This window comes from Macaca nemestrina, chromosome 8, assembly GCF_043159975.1.
Source record: "Macaca nemestrina isolate mMacNem1 chromosome 8, mMacNem.hap1, whole genome shotgun sequence".
In the NCBI taxonomy this organism is placed as follows: Eukaryota; Metazoa; Chordata; class Mammalia; order Primates; family Cercopithecidae; genus Macaca; species Macaca nemestrina.
In genome coordinates, this window is record NC_092132.1 from 136,374,206 (window position 1) to 136,393,962 (window position 19,757).

Below are 19,757 nucleotides of genomic sequence, written 5' to 3' on the forward strand. Positions count from 1 at the left end.
TAGAGTGTATAGTATCTGTGGTACCTGACCCACTCAATTTCCCTTTTAGCTGAGGCTTATACAAAGTTTCCCACTCAAAGAACTGTATTGATTCACTCATCCATTGATTGATTAACTCAAGAAACAGTTTACTGAATAGCTATAATGTGTTTCCTACTGATCTAGTGCTTGTTTACTCTCAAAAATCTTATAGTGGGAGTTGGAGTGACATACATAGGAAACTGAATACGTGGATAAAACATGCAGTCTGTTAGATTGTAGTAAAATCTACTACTGCCCTGGGAAAACTAAAGAAAGGATTTAGTAAGTGTACAGGGAGAGCTCCAATTTCAAATTAGTTGGTTTAAAAAAAAAAAAAAAAAACTCAGATTTGAAGCATGCCAGAGAATAAGGCCTAAGGATATGCATGAGGAGGATTGTTCCAAGCAGGAGAACAGAAAATAACAAGGCCCTAAGCTGGAAAATGCCTTGAGCATTCAAAAAACGTTCAGGAAGCCAGGGCAGTTGGAGCACGTGAGTGAGAAGGAGAGTGGACTGAGATGAGATCTGACAGGCCACTGCAGCCTTGGAGCTAAGACTGGCATTTTGGCTTTTACTCTAAGTGAAGTGAGAAATGTAAATGAGAGAGGCCTGACAGAAAGGTTGTGATTGAGCAATGTTTGCTACAATCAAAGTGATCTTTCTGGCTACTGTATAGAGGATAGGCTGCCCATATTGCGCCTTATGGACAGTCACATGAACTAGGTGGAACCAATTTGAACACATATGCTCTACGACCAGTGCTCAACTCATGGACAACATATGCCCTGTGTAGAGCTGAGACTTCATTGAGGAACTGTTTCTGAAACCTCAGCGTGTACATTCTGCTACAAGGTAGAAGCTGGGGGGTATTCATTCAAAGCTATTGGTGAGTAGAAGCTGGTGGGGTATTCATTCAAAGCTATTGGTGAGAACCTATTGAAGAACAACACTAACAAAGGATTCACCAAGTTTACCAAGAAATGAAAAAACAAGAGAAGGTAGAATGAGGAACCACCTCAATGAAGCCAAAAGCTATCTTTTAACTTTCAGGCAATGTGAACCAAAAAAAAAATAAATGCCCCTTATTTTGTTACATCTTTTAGAAAAGGTTTTTTAAACCTGCCATCATGGAGTCTTAATGTTTTGAGACTCTGATTGTAACAGTGCTGTACAGGCCTCAGGTATAACTCTTTTGTAATGTGGTATGGCCTGAGGATGACCTTGTAAAAGGGAGCTGCCGCCAGTTGAATGATAATAAGTGAAGCATCTCTTATTTTCCCTTCTCATAACATTTCTTCTACATTCTCCTATTTTTCCTTTCTGACCCAGCTATCCTCCCCATATTGCCAGTTTCCAACTTTCTCTGTTCTCGATGTCGACAACGTCATTTCTCCTAAATCTATTAGATTGCATTTCTTCTCATCCTAACTTCCACCAGCACCCTTTCTTAACATTTGGTCAAGCTCTAAAGTTCTACCACTCAGAGAGAGAACAAGTTGTATTTAGTCAGACCTTGCCAACCCCTCTGTGCCCCCAACCTAGAATTTGTACTGAGTACGTAAAGAAGAGAGAGAAGCTGATCCAAAAGGAAGAAGGCAGTTTATACATACCTGGACATTTGATTCTTGCTTAGAATATCATTCCTTCTATTAAGAAATTCCTTTATATCTCTTTTATTTGGTATAACTTGTTTACAAGCATTTGTTTTCCTCTTTTTTCTTTCTTTCTCTCTTGTACTCTCTCTGTTCCCTTCCCTCCATCCTTCCCCTCCTTTTCTTAATTTTTAAGATAAGGTGTTGATTTGGAATTTAGCAACTGCAAGTCCATTTGAAAGAAGTCAGTTTTGTTAGAGGCCTGGATAGAGCAGTATGTTGTAACCAAATCACACTTGAACATTCTGTGGCTGAACATAAGAAATTGTGCATTACTAACGCTGTGCTTCAAGGTGGAATGCTGAAAGCACCTGGAAAGTAGCTCAGGAAAAGAGCTCACTGAAAATACTATTAGCTTTATATATCCACTTGTAAATGTGCAGTGATACATCCCTCCCTCCCTTTCATCTTGATCCTAAATATAAGATTTAAAGGAGGCAGAGTGAACGTGCTTAGGAAGCCTACTGAGAGCTCTCAGAAAGGCGTTAATACCTTTCTTAGTAAGCTGAAAGTAGGTTGAGCTTCAGTTTTAATCCAGAAGACAGAATGCTGCTTCTTCCTGGCTTGAATTCTAGAAATAAGAGAAAAGACAGTTAGAAATATGTAACATGACTTCCTTGAAAACAAAATAATAGTTTTGTAGACCACAAATTATGAAGATTTCCTAAAAATCACAAAACAGAGGGAATGGACTGCACAGTAAAGCGAACATTTGAGTTGTATAAGAAAGTGTGTGGAAACTATAACTATGGAGATGGGAGCAACGCTTCTGGCTTAAGAACCTGGAAGCTGGGAAAGCCACCAGGAGCGGGGCTTCCACACTCCAGAGACAACCCACCAGCTGATGAACTGCCATGAGATCAGCAAGGAAGGCTGAACCAGGCTCCATGCCCCCAATCACTGCCATGACATACACCAAACACATCAAAGACCAGGACGTAGTGCCAGCACCCGGTCTTCCTCTAGGTACAACTATTATTGGGCATGTTGAGGCAGATAAACAAGGTAAGGCCCTTAATGTATGATGCTACTCAAAAGAAAGAAGGACCATCTACATACAGAAGATCCGCCATCAGAGCATCTCTTGTCATAGTCACCTCCCCTCACCTCCACTAAAAAAAACTGAGGAGTCTGTGAAAGGAAGTTAAATTGTGGGACCCCCATACTCATTTAGCCAAAGGGGGAAGTCAAGCTGGTAAGTGCATCATGTAAATCTGCCTCCCCCTTTCTTGGTTCCTGAATAAGACGGCTACAAGATGAAAAGCCACACACCTCCCCCATATTTTGCCCACAGGAAACTCCTAGTGAGCTGTTAAAACTTCACCATGACAAACAAATTGGGAGACATTAATATAATATTGAACCATGAGCTTACAGCTGCCTTAATTGACACAGACACAACTATATCTCTGATCAATCCCACCTTATTTAGAAACCCCATTCCTCAGAGTAATGACAGAATTACCATGGTGGCTGCGTCTAATAAAATGATCTCTTGTTTTAAGTCCAAACCTCTACCTTACCATTCCATCCGGTTCCGCTCCCCTGCCGCAAGCTCTAAGAGTATGTGACATGCTCAGTAGGCACCATACATTTCTTAGATGCCCTGGGGCCCCTGTCAGTCTTTTGAGCCATGATCTCCTTAACATCCATAATGCCCATATCTCTTTTTCATCAAAAAGTGAACTTTTTTTTAGAATTGGGGCCAGGAGACCAAAAATACCGAATTACAAAATGTCCAGACGATGTACCACAATTTAGTACTAGTAATGTTGAAACATCATCTTGTGGCCGGGAAAATGAAATGGAGACACAGAAGGAAGTAATAGGGGAGAAGAGAAAACACTGGAATAAAGAGTGGGAAACAGTAAAACTGCTTTTAGCTTCCCCAGTCTTCCTGCTAACACCAGAAGAGGATGCTTGCTCAAGGATGTCCCCTCCCAGTTATGGTCTCAGTCAATACAGACATAGGGAAAGTATTATCAGCCACTCCAATAAAGGTAGAGATAAACCCAAAGAAACCCCTACGCAACCTTAAACAATACCCTCTATGACAGAAAGTCGTAAATGGAATTGCCCCTATTACACAAGGTTATCTAAAAAGGGGCTCATTATTCCCTGCACAAGCCCCTGCAAGAGCCCTATATTCCCTGTAAAGAAACCGAGCAGGAGAAAATGGAGATTTGTGCAGGACTTGAGGGCAATAAGCAATATTGTAATAGCCAGTCACCCAGTAGTCCCCGACCCACATACCGTTCTATCAGCTATACTCACTACCAGCCAGTATTTCTCAGTGGTGACTCTCTGCAGTGCCTTTTTCAGTATTCCTGTAGATCCAGACAGCCCGTATTTGTTTGCTTTTACTTGGAAAGAATGGCAATATATGTGGGCTGTAATGCCCCAAGGGTATACAGAAAGTCCCACTTACTTTTCCCAAATACTAAAAACTGATTTAGAGGATTTAATTTTTCCCCAGGGCTCAACACTCATTCAGTACATGGATGACCTTCTCCTTTGTCCAGGCCCAGAATCTTCCTCCCAGGAAGATAGTCTATATTTACTCAGCCAGCAAGGGTACAGAGTCCAAAGACAAACTTCAGCTGTGCTTACTGCAAGTTAAGTATTTGGGGCATATTATCTCGGTCAAAGGACTGAGTATTAACCCTGATAAAGTGAGAAAAACTTTAGCTTTCCCAATGCCCATCACCAAGAAACAACTTAGAGGATTTCTGGGGACTGGCAGGCTGTTGTAGAAACTGGATACCACATTTCTCCTTTATGGCTCACCCTCTATATGCATACCTAAAAAATGAACAACCTGATCTCATCATGTGGACTCCAGAGGGACAATCGGCTATATAACAAATAAAGGAAATTCTAACTAATTCCCCAGCCTCACGGCACCCAAACTACAGATTGCCTTTCTCCCTTTTTGTATGTGAAACTGAAGGTACTGCATCCGGGATACTGACACAGAAACATGGTGATCATCAGAGAGCTGTAGGCTATTATAGCCAACAGCTGGACGCTGTGGCTCGAGGGCCGCCTCCTTGTGTACGAGTAATAACAGCCATCGCCCTTCTGTACAAGTCTGTTGAAGAAATAATTATGGGTTCCCCCCTTACCATTTTTGTGCCACACCCTATTGAGACCCTTCTAAATTCTCGTCATACCCAGTATCTGTCTGTCAACTGGTTAGTCTCTTATGAAATTTTGCTTTTATCATCTCCCAATATTACTATTTCCTGCTCTATAATCTTAATCCAGCCATTCTCTTGCCGGGCCCTTCCGACAACTCCCCTCATGACTGTGTTCTGATGACTGACCAACTTCTCACCCCCAGGACAGACCTCCAAGAGATGCCATTGGATAATGCTGAGATAGAATGGTATACAGATGGGTCTTATTTAAGAGGATAAAATGGAAATTTTAGAGCAGGATATGCGGTGGTTTCCTTACTTGAGGTAACTGAAGCCAGTCCTCTTCCCCAAGCCAGATCGGCTCAAGTGGCCAGACTGACTGCCCTGACTCGAGTTTGTCAAGTGACAAAAGAGAAGGCTGCACACATTTGCACTGACAGCTGCTACGCTTTTGGGGTTGCTCGTGCCTTTGGGATGCTATGGAAAGAGAGAGGGTATTTAACCTCCTCAGGGCAACCCATAGAAAATGGACAGCAAGTATCAGAGCTGTTACAAGCTATTCTAAAACCAAAACATTTGACAATTATAAAAATCCCAGGTCACTCAAAATTAGACACCACAGAGTCAGGGTAACCAATTGGTTGAACCCACAGCTAAAAGAGTAGCATCTGAGCCACCAGGTATGTTACATAAAATGCAGAGTCCCTGCATTTTTCCTCTGCCTCTTTTGTGTATGTCGTCTGCAAAAAATGCAGATTCACGGAGTCAGACAAAGCCATGAATGACCATTTTCCTCCCAACCCCGCTCTTACATGAAAACTGTGCTTCTTGATACCCCATCCTTTCCCCTTTAAATTTGTAGCCCTCAAAATCATCTTCAGAGAAAGGCATAGATCTCTCTCCCAGGCCCACATCCTTAACTTTGGCAAATAAATCTCCTAAAATGATTGAGATTCGTCTCGTCATTTTCCTCGATTCACAAGTCTACGCCAATCCCAGTTGGACATCTCACCAGCTGCACCAGATTCAAGCAACAAAAAAAAGTTGGAAACAGAGCTATATACACATAAAAATGATGAAAACAAACAAAATGAAAATACTATGAGATTGAGATTAGAAGAAAAGACATAACATGCAGAAGTTATATATGAAAAAACCACAACCAATTTAAGAAGAAAAATAAACTGAAAAAAATTTTTTGTAAAGGTATCTGGGGCTATGGACCATGTAAAATAAACTCAATAACAAACAGCTAAAAATAAAGTGGTAAATAATAGTTTTATGAAAGGAAAGATTTCATACCTTAGAATACTCATTAAGGACAGAAATGGAACTAATTAATGATCAACAGACTACATAATTAATGATGAACAGAAAGGAACTATATAGATACAATGTCATATCACATTGCTTATGTGGAAGGAAAGCTTGATATTCATACTAAAGGCTAATTAAATGATAAAGCAATTAAGATAGAATCTAATAGAAAGCAGTCAAGGACAAGCCAATGCAAAGACAATTGGTGCTTCTGAAGTGGAGAACGTAAAAAGTGCAATAGAAAAATGTATGGCACTATTCACAATAGCAAAGACACAGCATCAACCTAAATGCCCATCAGTGACAGAATGGATCAAGAAAATGTGGTACTTATACACCATGGAATACGATGCAGCCACTAAAAAGAACAAGATCATGTCTTTAATGAAAACATGGATGCAGCTGGAAGTATTATCCTTAGCAAACTAACATAGCAGGAAATGAAATACTGCATGTTCTCACTTATAAGTGGGAGCTAAATGATGAGAATTAACACAAGGAAAGAACACACACTGGGGCCTTTCACAGGTTGGAGGGTGGGAGGAGGGAGAGGATCAGGAAAAATTACTAATGGGTACTGGGCTTAACACCCGGGTGACAAAATCTGTACAACAAACCCCCATGACACAAGTTTACCTATATAACAAACCTGTACCTGTACCCCTGGATTTGAAAGTTAAAAAAAAGAAAAATGTATGTAAAGATAAATATTTTCCTGAAATGATGAAAACATTGAAGCTGAAAAACAAAAGAGAAAATTCTGGAAAAGTTCGATACAACATGTTTGCCCCTGGAATATATTTTTGTTAAATTTTTAAAAGTCAAAATTAAAGACAACTACTCAAGCATCTGGCAGAGAAATAAAATATTTCATAAAAGAGAAAACATCAGGCCAGCAAGAGAATGTTACACAGAAATATCCATTGGTGAAGTAATAGAAGTATATCTTCAAAGTATTGAAGGGAAAGTGTGTGCTCCAAATATTCTGGCTAGTATTTCACTTGATCATAAAGGCAACATAAATATAAAGGTAATAACAAACATAAAAGAGCTTGAGAAATGCAATAACTGAGGTGTCCTGATAGTTTCTGTTTCATGGCCAGTGAACAAGCAGATGTATATGAAAACCGAGAAGTAGAGGGGTCACAGTAAGGGAGTGCTGGTGAACACTGACTCCTTTCAATACAGAACAAAGAGTAGAAAAGTTATGAGAGTTATGGCTTTTGAATGAGTCATTTGGGCTTATATGGAGATAGAAATATGAAGTTAAAAAATAAATCTGGGCCGGGCACGGTGGCTCAAGCCTGTAATCCCAGCCCTTTGGGAGGCCGAGGCGGGCGGATCACGAGGTCAGGAGATCGAGACCATCCTGGCTAACACAGGGAAACCCCGTCTCTACTTAAAAACACACACACACACACACACACACACACACACACACACACACACAAAATTAAATCTGAAGATTAAGAAAGACCAGAGTCTAGGAGAGTCCAATCCAGTACTGTCAACACTGGGATTGTTAAAAGATCATTTTTTAGGTATAACGTTTTTTAAGGTTTATTAGATAGCAATTCATGAGTCAGGCAGCACCAGACCACGGGTGGCTCAATGCTCTGCTGAGGAAAGGGGAGGGCAGGAGAGAAATGTTTATAAACTGTTTGCAGGAGTGAGACAAGGAAAAGCTTTTTGGTTGGTTAGAGTGCAAAGTCCCTAGTTAGAGGTTAGTTGACAGTTTCTGATTGGTGAAGTCTCTAGTTTTCTACTGTTTACTGGTAAACAGTAAAAAGAATGAAAATGAAACCACAGGAGTCACCCAGTCTGATGGCCCCCAATTAAAAGATTTTTAATGGGACATATTCTGGTTAAATTATTGAAATGTAAAGGCAAGACCTATCTAGGTATAATAAAATGAGGGGGGTAGCGCTTGAAGAGAACTGGAGAGTGCATTCCCTGTCTAAAGTTTTTTAGACAAAAAAATTGAAAAAAAAAAACATATATATATATATGACGACTCAAATGAGACCCCTAGACCTATTGGGTCTGGGCGCAATGGCTCACACCTATAATCCCAGGACTTTGGGAGGCCGAGGCGAGTGGATCACTTGAGGTCAAGAGTTCAAGACCAGCCTGGCCAACATGGTGAAACCCCATCTCTAATAAAAAATTTAAAAAAAAAAAAAAAAAGCCAGGTGTGGTGGCACATGCCTGTAGTCCCAGCTATTCGAGAGGCTGAGGCAGGAGAACCACCTGAACCCGGGAGGTGGAGGTTGCAGTGAGCTGAGATCGTGCCACTGCACTCCAGCCTGAGCAACAGAATGAGACTCTGTCTGAAAACAAACCAACCAACCAACCTATTGGTTTCCACTGTAGGTATGGAAGCGTATAAAATGGAGCCTGCTCAGGGTACCTAAGAGGGAACACGGGGCTGGCTGGCAAGGATTCAGGACTGGGGTTAGCGCAGGAAGAATACTTTCAATAACTTACCTGGATCCCTTCAGATCTCTTTTACCATCTCGCAGTGCCCCTGGCCGGCCTTCTGTGTTCTACTTTAGGACCTGTACCCTAGACTCTCTTTGGAGCACTCCCAAGGGCTCCTGAAGCTGCTTTGCCCTCCTTTGCAGAGAGCTAGAAGTGCCAGGGATTTATGTCCTGCCAGGGCAGTGCTGGATCAATGACTTAGTAGGAGGTCTGGAAAGCCTAGTGCCCTTGCCTTGCGTCTGGACGCACTTCAGAGTTGCAATTCACATCCAGGCTGCAGCTGGGGCTCTCCCAGCACTTCCTTCAGTTTCTCACACATGGATTCTTGTCTTGGTTTCTGGTTTGGGGGAACCTGACTTAAGTCACCTTGGTGGACATTTTGGAGAGCTGTGTAAAAGAAAGGTAAGATACACAGAATGAGGCAACTTCTAGAGGTCCCTGGATGTTGGGCAAAATGCTTGTGTTTTTCTGCAGAGTTCATGAATGTTGTTTAGTTGAATGATCAATATTCAACAGTTGACCAACTATTGTGACTTATCCCTACGTGACTTGGCACTTCAATAATAAATCACATTATCGGATGTGGTACCCCTGGAGAGCAGGTTGATACGCAGATCTCATTGTTCAATTCCAGGTCCCTAGAATCTATATATGTTAAATACACAGCAGTGGTTTTCTTTTTCTTTATCGCTAAAGAAACCTTTATTCTTTCTCTTAAAAAAGTTATAAACAAGAGCCCAACATAGAAGAATTAAAAGCAGATTAACACAGAGGTAGCCTGCCTATGAGATGTTATGCCTTAAGGCTACAATTAGCACAAGTACAATTGTGGACTGAGATAAAATCATCTACACGTGCGCATAGATTTCTGGCATTAATAATTAGAAGAATTTTAAGGAGAGCCAATGAGTGGCTTTTCTTATTCTTTCTCTTTTGTCTCTACCACCATGGAAGAAGGGCATGGAGTCCCACTAAATTGACACTACAACCTAGCCCCCTCCAAAGCCAGCCTATTGAGTCTCTGGAAGAATAGGGGTTGCTGGAGTAGCCACACCTAAAGACCATCATTCAACAGTTGTTCATGTCCACAAGGCCACTCACTGCTCCCAGTTAATGCCGACTGGGGCCAGGCAGGTAGTGGGGGGTACTTGCAGCAGGCCAGGAAAACAAATCTAGAGAAAAACAGCTGCCACTGCTGAAGACGGCAAAGGCCAGACAAAATAAGTCTCTGGGCAGCGTGCAGGTAGAAAGTTGACAGTTAAAAAGTTCCTTTTGAGGAGGAAGGTGTGGTCACCTGTTCTGAGTTTCAAGCATTCGAGAGCAAACAGTATGTCTGATTTTTTGTTTGTTTGTTTTTTAATTAGAAAAGTACAAACAAGTATACCATTGTAGTGGGCATCGTGTCAGGGCATGGGAGCAGCATCCAGGGAAGAAAGCCCATCGGGCCCTCAGCTCCTGAGGCTGGCTGTCTGGGCCAGTCTCCTCTCTTCTGTGGAATTCTGCAAGTCCATGTTCAGCGGGTGATGCTCTCAGTCTGACAGTGAAGGAGTTAATTTTTTTTTGTCATTCATGCCTCCTGGAGACCCTCTCCACTAAGCGTCCTTCAGCCATGATAAAACTTCGTCCCTGGTATGGCGGCTCACACCTGTAATCCCAGCACATTAGGAGGCCAAGGCGGGTGGATCACTTGAGGTCAGGAGTTTCAGACCAGCCTAGCCAAGATGGTGAAACCCCATCTCTGCTAAAAATACAAAAATTAGCCAGGCACGGTGGCGGGTGCCTGTAATCCCAGCGACTCAGGAGGCTGAGGTAGGAAAATCACTTGAACTCAGGAGGAGGAAGTTGCAGTGAGCTGAGATCGTGCCACTGCACTCCAGCCTGGGCAACTGGGCAAGGTTCTGTCTCAAAAAAACAAAAACTTCCCTCTGGAATTCCCATAGGCATTGCAAACAACAGAAATCAATCTTTCTGGACATCCGGGATCTTTAGGGGCTTTTTATCAGCCAGTGCAAGAGAAGCAGGAATTGTTAGGAGCTTGCTGCCTGTTGGACTAACGGGGTCCTTTGGGACGCACACCACTGGGGACAGAGGAGGGTCAGCATCATGGTTACAAGTAACCAAGAGGGAAATCCTGTTGAGAACGTTGCCTTAAACACATCGGCTATCTTTTAATACATGTATTTAATCCTCACAACTCCTTTAAGTAAGCAGTACTCATAGCTCCATTTTACTGAAAAAGAAACTGAGTTTTAGGGAAACTAAGTGACTAGGCCAAGTTCTCGCAGCTATAAAGCGGCTGTGACTCTAAACCCAACAGTTTGAATCAGGGACCTGTAACTGTCACCACTATGATGTGGAGTAGTGACAGCATTAGCTTCCAAGTATGTGCCAGTCAGACTTTCTGAACAACCTTATACTTGAAATGTGGACATCGTGTAGAATCTACTCTCCTGTACTCACACTTGACATAGGATTAAACCCCAGTTACCAAGTACGCTGCAAGACCCTTACAGAGTTCCACTTACCAGGTTATTTCAGCCGGCAACCAGGAACCAGACTGAATGCAGTCCTCCCACATCCAACGTCTATGAGGAAGTGCTCTCACTTTCAAAGTCTGCAGGGGAAGTGCTCTCATTGGATGTCCACGTGGCCCCGCCCCCAGAGTCACCTCCCTGGTTACCCCAGGGAGCCCTGGGAAATGTAGTTGCAGGGCCTCAGGTTGCTCCTGTGGACCCCTTATTCCTATCTTTCCATTAAAAAAGTGTGGAGAGTTGTACTGTCCGATTATCCCCATGCCACTGGCTGGGAGGACTGTGCCCTTGTATTTCACCTGGTTCCTGCTCTCTGGGAGCCTGACACCAGATGTCCCATGTGTGATGTGGAACGTGAGAGCTTGGAACAGGTCCAGGAAAAGCAGAACTGGTAGCCTAGAGGAGGCAAAAGAGGAAGATGGAAGGCTTTAATCACGCTCCCAGTTTATGGCTTACTTTCTTCATCAATTCCCATTAGGCCTCTTTTAAAACTTTTTCTTCCCTTCATCCGTCATCCTCATTCCCACTGGCCTCTCTACCTGAAGGCACTGGGTAATGTGTCTGAAATAGCTTCATGTCTGGGGCATGAGGGTGATATATGTCATATGGCTTTGTTTATGCTGGTGTACTTTATTTACATTCATGTTATTGATCTACAACTCTTGCTGTTTCTTATGCATTTTTCTCTATACAATATAATTTTTGTTTCTTTATTCACACATAATGTATATGTTACAGGGTACAATGTGACGTTCTGATACATGTATACATTGCGTAATGATCAAATCATGATAATTAGCACATCTTTGTTTTGAGGACATTCCACCAGTGAGTATTGCCTTGTACTGTGTTTTCGGCACCTACTGTTGTGGAACATGCCTCTGGCGTCCTACCGTGTGAACTCGGGACTCTATGGGAAGGCTTTCTCTTGGCATGTCCTCAGGCAAGCTAGACAGACTCGAAAACTAAGGGGCTGGGACCACTACTCAGCCCAGGATGATGGGAGTCGGAGGCTAAATATCTTTGTGCTGTACCTGGTCAGGTGGAATTACTCTTACTTTTGTATAACACTGCCTCCTGGTGTTGTCCAGTGGAATTATGCTCCCTTTGTTCACAGGTAACTTGCCAATAATGCACCCTTTATCGATTCTCAAACTGCCCTGGCCTCATTGTCCCACTCTTGCACTGGTGCATCCTTAAATCATCTCCCAAATAATCTACCTGAATGCAAATCCTTGTTTTAGGGTCTGGTCGAAAGCCACTTTAGCTAGTTGGTTGTGAAGTGGATGGGAACTTGGATTCCTCCTGCTGAGGTAGCAGATTCCCCTCTGACCCGGGGTGGGTCTAAATACTCCCTCTGTGGCCTCCAGCGTAGAATCAAGGGCCTTGGAGGCTCTGCCCAGTGCTGTGTTCCACTGCAGTGGGGTCAGCGCTAGGCTCCAGTGCAAAATCCCACACTAACGTTCCTTTTACTTCCTAAGGAGGTAGATTCTGTCTACTGTGCACTGTGCTGCCTGGGCTCGTGAGGATACTTGTTGAACTTGACGTCCCTGCGGGGAAATGAGTACGGGAGGGTTCTATTTGGCCACCTTGTTCCACCCTCTATTTTATTTTTTTTTTTTTTGATGCTATTGTGATGGATTGTGTTTTCCTGATTTCTTTTTCACATCGATCATTATTGGTGTAAAGAAATGCAACTGATTTTTATATGTTGATTCTGTATCCTGCTACTTTACTGGATTTAGTCTAACAAATTTTATGAAGTGTTTTGAGTTTTCTATATGTAGGATCATGTCATCAGCAAATAGAAAAAAAATTTACTTTTTCCTTTTAAGCTTATTTTTTACCTCTTTTTTTTTTTTTTTTGGTTTTTTATTTTAAGTCCTGGGGTACATGTGTAGGATGTGCAGGTTTGTTATATAGGTAAATGTGTGCCATGGTAGTTTGCTGCACCTATCAACCCATCATCTAAGTATTAAGCCCATCATGTATTAGCTATTTTTCCTGATGCTCTCCCCTCCCTGCGCCCTCACCCTCGTCACCCTGACAGGTCCTAGTGTGTGTTGTTCCCCTCCCTATGTCCATGTGTTCTCATTGTTCAGCTCCCACTTATGAGTCAGAACATGCAGTGTTTGGTTTTCTGCTCCTGTGTTAGTTTACTGAGAATAATGGCTTTCAACTCCACCCACGTCCCTGCAAAGGACATGATCTCATTCGTTTTTATGGTTGCGTAGTATTCCATGGTCTATATGTACTGCATTTTCTTTGTTTGTCAGTGATGGGCATTTGGGTTGATTCCATGTCTTTGCTATTGTGAAAAGAGCTGCAATGAACATATACATACATGTATCTTTATAACAGAATGATTTATATTCCTTCGGGTATATACCCAGGAATGAGATTGCTGGGTCAAATGGTATTTCTGATTCTAGGTCTTTGAGGAATTGCCACACCATTTTCCACAATGATTGAACTAACTCACACTCCTATCAACAGTGGAAAGGCATTCCTATCTCTCTACAGCCTCACTGGCATCTGTTTTTCTTGATGTTTTAATGATCACCATTATGACTGGCATGAGATGGATATCTCACTGTGGTTATGACTTGCATTTCTCTAATGATCAGGATGTTGAGCTCATGGATAGGAAAAATCAGTATATTGTGAAAATGGTCATACTGCCCAAAGTAATTTATAATTTCTGTGCTATTCTCATCAAGCTACCACTGACATTCTTAAAGAATTAGAAAAATAAACTATTTTAAAATTCATGTGGAACCAAAAAAAGAGCCTGGATAGCTAAGACAATCCTAAGCAAAAAGAACAAAGCTGGAGGCATCACACTACCCAACTTCAAATCATACTACAAAGTTACAGTAACAAAAACAGCATGGTACTGATACAAAAACAGACATATAGACTAATGGAACAGAATAGAGAACTCAAAAATAAGACCACACATCTACAACCATCTAATCTGCAACAAACATGACAAAAAGAAGCAATGGAGAAATGATTCCCTATTTAATAAATAATGCTAGGAGAACTGGCTAGCCATACACAGAAAATTGAAACTAGACTCCTTCCTTAAGCCTTATACAAAAATTAAGTCAAGATGGATTAAAGACTTAAATATAAAACCCAAAACTATAAAAACCCTCGAAGAAAATCTAGGCAGCACCATCCGGGAAATAGACATGGGCAAAGATTTCATGATGAAAACATCAAAAGCAATTGCAACAAAAGCAAAAATTGACAAATGGGATCTAATTAAACAAAAGAGCTTCTAAACAGCAAAAGAAACTATCGTCAGAGTGAACAAATAACCTACAGAATGGGAGAAAATTTTTGCAGTCCATCCATCAAAGGTCTAATATCCAGCGTCTATAAGGAACTTAAGTTTACAAGAAAAAAAACAAGCAACCCCATTAAAAAGTGGGCAAAGGACATGAACAGACACTTCTCAGAAGAAGACATTTATGTGGCCAACACACATATGAAAAAAGGGCTTATGTACTTTTTATTTTTTTTTCTGGACTAATTGCTCTTGCTCATACATCCAGTCCTATATTCAATAGAAATGGCAAGAGTGGGCATTTTTGCCTTGTAAAGATCTTAGAAGAATAGCATTCAGTTTTTCCCACGTTAACAGTAAGAAGTTTTTGAGTAGGGGCAAAATGGCTGACCAGATGCAGCCAGGTAAAACAGCTGCCACCAAGGGACCAAGATGACTGGTATACTCCTGGCAGATCTTCAGAGGGAAGGCACTGAGAGTGAACAGAGGGAACACACAGAAGCTGGACTGAGAGGAGGAAATCTGGGAACCCTACACGGGGCTACTGCATACCTGGTCTTGTTCCTGTGCCCCAGCAGCTCCAGGGGAACAGGTGAGTTGAACTGGGATGGAGCAACTGGCTTTCACCACGGGTCTCTGGAACTCCAGCAGAAGGAGACCCTTCAGCCACCAGAGACACAAGTTGGCAGGGAGAGCTGCTTAGAGAAGAGGTAGGGGGCTGCAAACTAGCTGATGTAGAGCCCAGAGGGTTTGGTCCAGGAGCATCTGTAGCAGAGCATGGCCAGGGATGGCCATCACCCTAGGCTCAACTTGCTCCCATAGGAGACTTTAGCCCTTGGAGAACTGTCAGTCCTGAACCCTGAAGGGTGGTCTAGCCCATCAAATAGGGCCAGTCCAACCTGAGCACCCCTCGGTCTGCTGGCCTCTCCCAGGGCCCCAGCCTGGCCACACCTGCTTGCAGGGCCGCCTCAGGTGCCCTGGGGGCTGCATCATAGCTTCTGTGCTGGCACACTATACCTAACCTGCAAGTAGCTCCAACATGGCGGCCCCCATGCCTACGCACCAGCCTGCATGCCCCCGCTCCACACTGCAGCTTCCCCAGGGCCCAGTGCAACTTCAAGGTCTCTACAAGTCTCCCCTAGATTTTTTTTTCATGTGATATCAAAGATGGCAAAAGGAAGGAAGAACAGGAATGGAAGGAAATGGAAGAACAAGTTACAAAGGCAAAAATCACGCCAACAAGAAAGGCACCAAACATAAAAAAACTTTTTTTTTTTTGAGACAGTCTTGTTCTGTCGCCCAGGCTGGAGTGCAATGTTGCAGTCTCGGCTCACTGCAACCTCCACCTCCTGAGTTCAAACGATTCTCCTCTCTCAGCCTCCCAACTAGCTGAGACTACAGATGTGTGCCACCACACCTGGCTAATGTTTGTATTTTTAGTAGAGACGGGGTTTCACTACGTTGGCCAGGCTGGTCTGGAATTCCTGACCTCAAGTAATCCACCTGCCTCGGCTTCCCAAAGTTCTGCAATTACAGTCATGAGCCACCTCACCAAAAAAAAAAAAAAAAAAAAAAAATGTCTTAAAGGAGATTTCAGTTGACTAAAAGTAGAAGGCCTTTAAAAAAAAAAAAAAAAGAAAGAGAAAAAGAAAAGAAGAAAAGAAAACACTATATCATGAATATCAGCTTTTAATTAAGCTGACTTCTGACGATAGAGCTCAGAAAAGCTTTTTTCTCTAATTGTAAATCCTAGTCAAGTTGTTTTACTTTCACATCTGCTGTGAGCTGAGCTTCCATCACCAAACAGGCAGCCCACACAAGTGACCATTTCACTGTGTGGTGCTCTCACTACAAAAAGAAATGGTTACCACGTGAGGTGATGGATGTGCTAATTAGCTTTATTATGATAATCATTTCACAGCACATATATGTGTCAAAACATCACATGGTACACTTCAAATATGTACAATTTTTTTTTTTGTCAATTATACCTCAGTCCTACTGGGGAAAAATAAAACCTTTAAACACTGAGCACAGTTTAAAACTGCAATGACTCTTAACTGACACAAGTTCAATTTCAGTTTTACTTTTCAGAAATAACGTTTATTGCTGGAAAGAGTGATTTAACCTCAATACTACTGAGAGCTCCTGATATTCCCTTTAGGAATCGTAATTTACTACAAGAGTAATTCTCTGATAGAAGGGGATTTAAGAATCTTATGTGGGTGGGAAGGACTATTGTAGTTGAACAAACCCCATTCATAACTCATGACCCTGAGGGACAAGTGTAGGTAACTGGAAGATACTAACTTAATGATCATCCTCTCTCATAATGTTTTTCTCTGATTGTGTCAAAATGTATGCTTTCAGTAGTGGGCACCTCACATGAATCTTTCATGTTTCACTTCATTGATTTCTCTGATTTTGGAGGAAGAAAAGTAGATTTTTTTCCTAGATTGGAAAGTCTCTGCTGTTAATTTCAATTCAAGTAAATGGTCCATAAATTTAAAATCTATCACTTCTAGAAGTTCTATAAGGCATGGTATCTCTAAAATTTGTTTTGGGTTTACTTTTTTATTTATTTTTTGCCTTTGCTAGCAATTTTAGTAACTACATTTTTTCTAAATTATTTTGGCATCCCTTGTTGTCTCATCATGCATATATAAATGATTTTAGTTCTTCCTAAAAATAATTTCAACATCTCAAAAGAAAAGAAAGCATAAACATACTTCCCAGAACCCATCCCGCTAGCAGATCCCCCTTCGTGTCTTATTGGTCAGAACCAGGTTACATGTCTATCCCTGAAAATCAGCTGCTGACAGGAAATGGGATTATCATGATTAGTCTAGTCTAATCAATATTTACTCCTAAACAGAGAATAGAGTGACCTTCCCTGAATAAAATAAGGTTCTAACAGCAAGAACAATGAGAGAAAGAATGAGGTTTAGACAAACCGCCACACCAAGTTTTAACACTTTTATCAGGACCCTCACGAAAGTGTAGAACATACCAGTGTTTCTGAATCTCAGCACTACTGACACTCCGGCTGGATGAGCCTTTGTTGTGAGGGGCTGTCCTGTGCATTGTTTAGCAGCATCCCTGATCTCACCCACTAGATGGCAATAGCACTACCTAGTGGTAACAACCAACAATGTCTCCAGACACTGCCAGTGTCTGCTAGAGGTGGAGAAATCACTCCTGGTTGAGGATCACATAATTAGACTAAGAAGTCTACTGAGTTACCCCCGATGGCTGTATGGTGTCTTTATGTACTTCAGTGAATTTAGTAAATTATAGAGTGGGAATAATAAAAAGTATCTGTGTCACAAAATTGCTTAATAATTGATATGGTTTGGTTCCGTGTCCCCAACCCAACCTCATCTCAAATTGTAATCTCCACATGTCAGTGGAGGGACCAGGTAGGAGGCGATTGGATCGCGGGGGTGGTTCATGGATCATGGGGTGGTTTCCCGCATGCTATTCTCATAATAGTGAGTGAGTTTTCATGAGAGCTGATGGCTTTAAAACTTTTTAACATCAGGTGGAAGGTGCCTGCTTCCCCTCTTCGTTCTGCCATGATTGTAAGTTTCCTGAGACCTCCTAGCCATGCTTTCTGTTAAGCCTGCGGAGCTGTAGAGACAATGAACCCTCTTTCCTTCATAATTTCCCAGTCTCGGGTAGTATTCCTTTTTTTTTTTTTTTTTTTTTGAGACGGAGTCTGGCTCTGTTGCCCAGGCTGGAGTGCAGTGGCACGATCTCGGCTCACTACAAGCTCCGCCTCCCGGGTTCACGCCATTCTCCTGCCTCAGCCTCCCGAGTAGCTGGGACTACAGGCGCCCGCCACCACGCCTGGCTAACTTTTTTGTATTTTTAGTAGAGACGGGGTTTCACCGTGTTAGCCAGGATGGTCTCGATCTCCTGACCTCGTGATCTGCCCGTCTTGGCCTCCCAAAGTGCTGGGATTACAGGCGTGAGCCACCCCGCCCGGCCGGGTAGTATTCTTTACAGCAGTGTGAGAATGGACTAATACAAGAGTTAAATGGAAATTTATTATAGTGCTTGTACACTCTCACATCACATACAGATAATAGTTTTATTATTATTGATTTTTCTCTAGTTCTAAAATTTCCTTTAATAAGCTTCCTCTTTCTTAAAATAATAAAAAGCTAGGATAGTCAGGTGTTTCTAAATGTAATTGTGTACCTTCCCTTCCTGCTGGTTATTTATGCATTTATCATTGCCATCTTTCTAAACTTCCCAGAAGAGACAGAAACAATACTAAGAGCTTCAAGAATTCATCACTTTCTCAGATTTAAATGCAGCAGAAATGCAAAGAAGTAACAAAATCAGATGTATTGGTAATAAGTACAGCATCCTCATGAAAAATACTGAGTGGAGATAGTTTAAGATCCTATAAAGCATCTCTTTTTGTACTGAAGTGTTGCTGTGTCATCATCTATTGTCATGTTTGTCCTGTGTTTGGTGGATGGCTTTTATAGAGGCACAACTTAGTTTTTTTTTTTTTTTTCTTTTTTCCTCACGTGTTCATCCCTACTTTAGTCATTGTGCTTCATGCCTTTGAAGGCTCAGGTGAAAGAGACTTTAAGATCTCATTATTCTTGGGGCATTTATTTAGAACTTTAATTACATTTTATAATTTCTCTCTTTAGAAGTTGTATAAAGTCGGCTGGGTGTGGTGGCTCACACCTGCAATCCTAGCACTTTGGAGGTCCGAGGCAGGAGGATCACTTGAGATCAGGAGTTTGAGACCAGCCTGGGCAACATAGTGAGACCTCGTCTCTATTTAAAACAATAATAATAAAACTTTTATAAAGTATAATGTTTTAAAATTGCTATATATTTATTAAAAGTTTCCAAACCCTTTTTTCTGTAAATTAATCCTTAGATCCACCATCTCTTTATAAGGCAAACTTGACCTCTGTGTACCCCATAAAAGTACATTGTACATTTTTGTGATATGTCAATTCTGCAAGTCGTCAGGGTCTTTTTTTTTTTTTTTTTTTTTTTTAATTTAACACCAAGAACTGAACTGCTGAGTGTGTGCATTTATGTGTGTGTGTGCTTAACTGGTGGGTTGAAAAGATCTGGTCCCCATCAGGTAAAATCCAAGGTGGAGTTCCTGAACACTACTTTGAAAGTGAACCTGGGTTTATGGGCTCTGAGCACAGCTGATCCTAGTTCATTTATGCCTAGAAAAAAACTCAGGACAGACCACAATATTTTAGACCCTAACTCTTAATAGTGGGATTATGTGGAGCTTTAAAATTTCTTTATATCTTTATGGACTTTCCAAATTTGT

At 41.8% G+C, this 19,757-nt stretch overlaps 1 protein-coding gene across 9 annotated transcripts in view; it reads right to left on the bottom strand.

The window, feature by feature from the left end:
- Positions 1–19,757, bottom strand: part of LOC105482138 (arylamine N-acetyltransferase 1) — a 137,469-nt gene that overhangs the window by 1,565 nt on the left and 116,147 nt on the right. For 6 of the 9 annotated variants that reach the window (XM_071068569.1, XM_071068572.1, XM_071068567.1 and 3 more), the window contains one exon: positions 2,166–2,244. The gene's annotated coding sequence lies outside the window, so the exon portion shown is untranslated. Of the gene's footprint in view, positions 1–2,165; positions 2,245–8,617; positions 10,257–11,136; positions 11,225–19,757 lie in introns of those variants that run through there. The other 3 variants (XM_011742098.3, XM_071068568.1, XM_011742099.3) reach the window with 3 other exon arrangements.